The sequence below is a fragment of the Oncorhynchus gorbuscha genome, linkage group LG07 (genome assembly GCF_021184085.1).
Source record: "Oncorhynchus gorbuscha isolate QuinsamMale2020 ecotype Even-year linkage group LG07, OgorEven_v1.0, whole genome shotgun sequence".
Classification (NCBI taxonomy): domain Eukaryota; kingdom Metazoa; phylum Chordata; class Actinopteri; order Salmoniformes; family Salmonidae; genus Oncorhynchus; species Oncorhynchus gorbuscha.
Genome location: NC_060179.1, coordinates 60,187,529 through 60,193,230, shown reverse-complemented (window position 1 = coordinate 60,193,230; position 5,702 = coordinate 60,187,529).

The window sequence follows — 5,702 nt, the reverse complement described above, 5'->3', positions numbered from 1 at the left end:
GGATGAAGGATGGGTGGCGGGTAGAGGTGAGGGAGGATGGGTGGTTGGCGGGTAGGGCGGAGGAAGGATGGGTGGCGGGTAGGGCAGAGGAAGGATGGGTGGCGGGTAGGACGGAGGAAGGATGGGTGGCGGGTAGAGGTGAGGGAGGATGGGTGGCGGGTAGAGGTGAGGGAGGATGGGTGGTTGGCGGGTAGGGCAGAGGAAGGATGGGTGGCGGGTAGGGCGGAGGAAGGATGGGTGGCGGGTAGGGTGGAGGAAGGATGGGTGGCGGGTAGGGCGGAGGAAGGATGGCTGGCAGGTAGGAAGGAGGAAGGATGGGTGGCGGGTAGGGCGGAGGAAGGATGGGTGGCGGGTAGGGCGGAGGAAGGATGGGTGGCGGGTAGGGCGGAGGAAGGATAGGTGGTTGGCGGGTAGAAGTGAGGGAGGATAGGTGGTTGGCGGGTAGGGAAGAGGAAGGATGGGTGGCTGGTAGGGCGGAGGAAGGATGGGTGGCGGGTAGGGTGGAGGAAGGATGGCTGGCAGGTAGGGCGGAGGAAGGATGGGTGGCGGGTAGGGCAGAGGAAAGATGGGTGGCGGGTAAGGTGGAGGATGGATGGGTGGCGGGTAGGGCGGAGGAAGGATGGGTGGCGGGTAGGACGGAGGAAGGATGGGTGGCGGGTAGGGCGGAGGAAGGATGGGTGGCGGGTAGGGTGGAGGAAGGATAGGTGGCGGGTAAGGTGGAGGAAGGATGGGTGGCGGGTAGGGAGGATGAAGGATTGGTGGCGGGTAGAGGTGAGGGAGGATGGGTGGTTGGCGATTAGGGCGGAGGAAGGATGGGTGGCGGGTAGGGCAGAGGAAGGATGGGTGGCGGGTAGGACGGAGGAAGGATGGGTGGCGGGTAGAGGTGAGGGAGGATGGGTGGCGGGTAGAGGTGAGGGAGGATGGGTGGCGGGTAGAGGTGAGGGAGGATGGGTGGTTGGCAGGTAGGGCAGAGGAAGGATGGGTGGCGGGTAGGGCGGAGGAAGGATGGGTGGCGGGTAGGGTGGAGGAAGGATGGGTGGCGGGTAGGGCGGAGGAAGGATGGCTGGCAGGTAGGGAGGAGGAAGGATGGGTCGCGGGTAGGGCGGAGGAAGGATGGGTGGCGGGTAGAAGTGAGGGAGGATAGGTGGTTGGCGGGTAGGGCAGAGGAAGGATGGGTGGCGGGTAGGGCGGAGGAAGGATGGGTGGCGGGTAAAGGCGGAGGAAGGATGGCTGGCAGGTAGGGCGGAGGAAGGATGTGTGGCGGGTAGAGGTGAGGGAGGATGGGTGGTTGGCGGGTAGGGCGGAGGAAGGATGGGTGGCGGGTTGGGCAGAGAAAGGATGGGTGGCGGGTAGGACGGAGGAAGGATGGGTGGCGGGTAGAGGTGAGGGAGGATGGGTGGCTGGTTTGTCCTTAGTCCGACTATCATTTGTTTTTCAACAGGACAATGACCCAACACACCTCCAGGCTATGGAGGGCTATTTTACCAAGAAGGAGAGTGATGGAGTGCTGCATCAGATGACCTGGGCTCCCCAATCATCCGACCTCAACCTGATTTGAGAACATTTTGGGGTGAGTTGGACTGCAGAGTGAAGGAAAAGCAGCCAACAATTGCTCAGCATATGTGGGAACTCCTTCAAGACAGCTGGAAAAGCATTCCAGGTGAAGCTGGTTAAGAGAATGCCAAGAGTGTGCAAAGTTGCCATCAAGGCAAAGGTTGGCTACTTTGAACAATTAAACATTTGTTTTAACACTTTTTGGTTACTAGATGATTCCATATGTGTTATTTCATATTTTTGATGTCTTCATTATTATTCTACAATGTAGAAATAGTCTAAATAAAGACAAGCCCTTGAATGAGTAGGTGTGCCCAGAATGTTGACTGGTACTGTATACTCTGATGTTTGCATATGAATTACTGAGGTAAAGAGACAGTATATCTTTCAAACATAAGCTGTCAGACTATTATTATATGTACATTTTGTACATTTCTCCCTTGGGGAACATGGAATTGTCTGCCAAGACATTCCTCAATGTATAGGCTATCCTTTTGCTGTTTTTGCTGATGGAATTGAGAGATATTTGCCAGAGGGGGGACATTATCATCAAGTAAGTGGTATTTATATTGTCATCTAGATCCAGGTGCTTCTGTAAACTGTGTTTTCAGTGCTACTGTAGCATCCTTTTACGGCCCCACACAGATTGGTTGTGAAATTCGGATGTACAGTACATGCATTGTAATACCAACACATATCCCAACGTATATCCCAAAGGTGGAGAGGACACTCTATTCTCAACATCCGTTGTAATAAGTCCATACACACACGCAGAGAGATTTGTTAGGGCAATAGGTAGCCTAGTGCAGTCTTTCCCAACTCCGGTCCTCGAGTACCCTCAACAGTACATATTTTAGTTGTGGCCTCTGACAAGCACACTTGATTCTAATTGTAATTTAATCATCAAGCCCTTGACCATTTGAATCAGGTGTTTTTGTCACTAAAACAAAAATGTGTGCTGTTGGGGCTATTCAAGGATCAGAGTTGGGTAACACTAGCCTAGTGGTTTTAATTTTTTATTTTTTTTTATTTCACCTTTATTTAACCAGGTAGGCTAGTTGAGAACAAGTTCTCATTTGCAACTGCGATCTGGCCAAGATAAAGCATAACAGTGTGAACAGACAACACAGAGTTACACATGTTGTAAACAATTAACAAGTCAATAACACAGTAGAAAAAAGGGGAGTCTATATACAATGTGTGCAAAGGGCATGAGGAGGTAGGCGAATAATTACAATTTTGCAGATTAACACTGGAGTGATAAATGATCAGATGATCATGTACAGGTAGAGATATTGGTGTGCAAAAGAGCAGAAAAGTAAATAAATAACAACTGTGGGGATGAGGTAGGTGAAAAAGGGTGGGCTATTTACCAATAGACTATGTACAGCTGCAGCGATCGGTTAGCTGCTTAGATAGCTGATGTTTGAAGTTGGTGAGGGAGATAAAAGTCTCCAACTTCAGCGATTTTTGCAATTCGTTCCAGTCACAGGCAGCAGAGTACTGGAACGAAAGGCGGCCGAATGAGGTGTTGGCTTTAGGGATGATCAGTGTGATACACCTGCTGGAGCACGTGCTACGGATGGGTGTTGCCATCGTGACCAGTGAACTGAGATAAGGCGGAGCTTTACCTAGCATGGCCTTGTAGATGACCTGGAGCCAGTGGGTCTGGCGACGAATATGTAGCGAGGGCCAGCCGACTAGAGCATACAAGTCGCAGTGGTGGGTGGTATAAGGTGCTTTAGTGACAAAACGGATGGCACTGTGATAAACTGCATCCAGTTTGCTGAGTAGAGTGTTGGAAGCAATTTTGTAGATGACATCGCCGAAGTCGAGGATCGGTAGGATAGTCAGTTTTACTAGGGTAAGCTTGGCAGCGTGAGTGAAGGAGGCTTTGTTGCGGAATAGAAAGTCGACTCTTGATTTGATTTTCGATTGGAGATGTTTGATATGAGTCTGGAAGGAGAGTTTGCAGTCTAGCCAGACACCTAAGTACTTATAGATGTCCACATATTCAAGGTCGGAACCATCCAGGGTGGTGATGCTAGTCGGGCATGTGGGTGCAGGCAGCGATCGGTTGAAAAGCATGCATTTAGTTTTACTAGCGTTTAAGAGCAGTTGGAGGCCACGGAAGGAGTGTTGTATTGTCATGTTTTATCATATATTGTCTTGTCCTTGTGCTTTCCCTTCTGTTCGTTTCCCCCTGCTGGTCTTATTAGGTTCGTTCCCTTTTTCTATCCCTCTCTCTCCCCCTCCCTCTCTCTCTTCTCTCTATCGTTCCGTTCCTGCTCCCAGCTGTTCCTCATTCTCCTAACTCACTCATTTACTCTTTTCACACCTGTCCCCTATTTTGCCCTCTGATTAGAGTCCCTATTTCTCCCCTTGTTTTCCGCTTCTGTCCTTGTCGGATCCTTGTATGATGTTTCGCTGTTCTGTGTCCTTGTCTCGCCCTGTCGTGTTTTGTCTCCTTCAGATGCTGCGTGTGAGCAGGTGTCTTAGTCTGCTACGGTCGGTGCCTTCCCGAAGCAACCTGCAGCCAATGGTCGAGTCTCCAGTCTGTCCTCGTTACTACGAGTGGATTTAAGTTTTTTCCTGTTTTGTTTTCTTCTTGATTTTTCCAGGATTATTACTTTTGTCATATACTGGAATAAAGACTCTGTTTTCGTTAAGTCGCTTTTGGGTCCTCATTCACCAGCATAACATGTATGGCATTGAAGCTTGTTTGGAGGTTAGATAGCACAGTGTCCAATGACGGGCCGAAAGTATATAGAATGGTGTCGTCTGCATAGAGGTGGATCAGGGAATCGCCCGCAGCAAGAGCAACATCATTGATATATACAGAGAAAAGAGTCGGCCCGATAATTGAACCCTGTGGCACCCACATGGATACTGCCAGAGGACCGGACAGCATGCCCTCCGATTTGACACACTGAACTCTGTCTGCAAAGTAATTGGTGAACCAGGCAAGGCAGTCATCCGAAAAACCGAGGCTACTGAGTCTGCCGATAAGAATATGGTGATTGACAGTCGAAAGCCTTGGCAAGGTCGATGAAGACGGCTGCACAGTACTGTCTTTTATCGATGGCGGTTATGATATCGTTTAGTACCTTGAGTGTGGCTGAGGTGCACCCGTGACCGGCACGGAAACCAGATTTCACAGCGGAGAAGGTACGGTGGGATTCGAGATGGTCAGTGACCTGTTTGTTGACTTGGCTTTCGAAGACCTTACATAGGCATGGCAGAATGGATATAGGTCTGTAACAGTTTGGGTCCAGGGTGTCTCCCCCTTTGAAGAGGGGGATGACTGTGGCAGCTTTCCAATCCTTGGGAATCTCAGACGATATGAAAGAGAGGTTGAACAGGCTGGTAATAGGGGTTGCGACAATGGCGGCGGATAGTTTCAGAAATAGATGGTCCAGATTGTCAAGCCCAGCTGATTTGTACGGGTCCAGGTTTTGCAGCTCTTTCAGAACATCTGCTATCTGGATTTGGGTAAAGGTGAACCTGGAGAGGCTTGGGCGAGGAGCTGCGGGGGGGGGGGCGGAGCTGTTGGCCGAGGTAGGAGTAGCCAGGCGGCAGGCATGGCCAGCCGTTGAGAAATGCTTGTTGAAGTTTTCGATAATCATGGATTTATCGGTGGTGACCGTGTTACCTAGCCTCAGTGCAGTGGGCAGCTGGGAGGAGGTGCTCTTGTTCTCCATGGACTTCACAATGTCCCAGAAGTTTTTGGAGTTGGAGCTACAGGATGCAAACTTCTGCCTGAAGAAGCTGGCCTTAGCTTTCCTGACTGACTGCGTGTATTGGTTCCTGACTTCCCTGGTTAGAGTGTTGGAGTGTTGGGCCAGTAACCAGCAGGTAGCCTAGTGGTTAGAGTGTTGGGCCAGTAACCAGCAAGTAGCCTAGTGGTTAGAGTGTTGGGCCAGTAACCAGCAAGTAGCCTAGTGGTTAGAGTGTTGGGCCAGTAACCAGCAAGTAGCCTAGTGGTTAGAGTGTTGGGCCAGTAACCAGCAAGTAGCCTAGTGGTTAGAGTGTTGGGCCAGTAACCAGCAAGTAGCCTAGTGGTTAGAGTGTTGGGCCAGTAACCAGCAAGTAGCCTAGTGGTTAGAGTGTTGGGCCAGTAACCAGCAGGTAGCCTAGTGGTTAGAGTG